Genomic DNA, 791 nt, shown 5'->3' on the forward strand with positions numbered 1-791 from the left:
TATATATATATATATATATATATATATATGTGTGTGTGTGTGTGTACACATATTCATACACACACACACCCACATGTATATATGTCTTTGTATCTACACACATGTATATATGAGTGGATGGAGGGGGCGCATGCAATTTGCATGTATACTCAGATCATGCTATGCTGCTGTCAATAGCCATTCATGTCAACATGTGTACACTGTTGTAGCTACTCCCCCCCCCTCCTCTTCCGCCATCCACCACCTCTGACAAGTATGTAAACAAAACTGCGTGTGTATGTGTACAGGTGTACATGCATGTATGAGCCTGCATGTATGTGTGCATAAACATGATCACATTCACTGGTGCATGCGTAACTACATACATGTGCTTGTGTGTGTGTGTGTATGTGTGTTTGTAGTCACTTTTTTCCTAGTTAGTGTCTGAGAGTATGTGTGTGTGTGTGTGTTTTATATAGGGTGGGTAGGGCACTTGAAAGTCCCTTCTCCCCACTTCTAGCCCTGATTATCACCATACATACACTGTCCCTATTGTGTGTTTTAAGAATGGCCTATATCAACAACTGGTTGAGAGGGAGAAAGACAGGCAAGGTGGACGCAGTGGCCACTGGAGACACAAGCATACTTCTCTCACACATGCACGCACACACGCTCATGCACATAAAGAGAGAAAGAGAGAGAGGGAAAGGGAGAAGAATAGAAAAGGTGAGAGGTGGTTTTGAAAGAGAGGGGAAGAGACAAATATATGAATGATTCTGCTTGGTCAGTTCTGAGTTACCTAGCAACAACAG

The sequence above is a fragment of the Octopus bimaculoides genome, chromosome 2 (genome assembly GCF_001194135.2).
Source record: "Octopus bimaculoides isolate UCB-OBI-ISO-001 chromosome 2, ASM119413v2, whole genome shotgun sequence".
Taxonomy (NCBI): domain Eukaryota; kingdom Metazoa; phylum Mollusca; class Cephalopoda; order Octopoda; family Octopodidae; genus Octopus; species Octopus bimaculoides.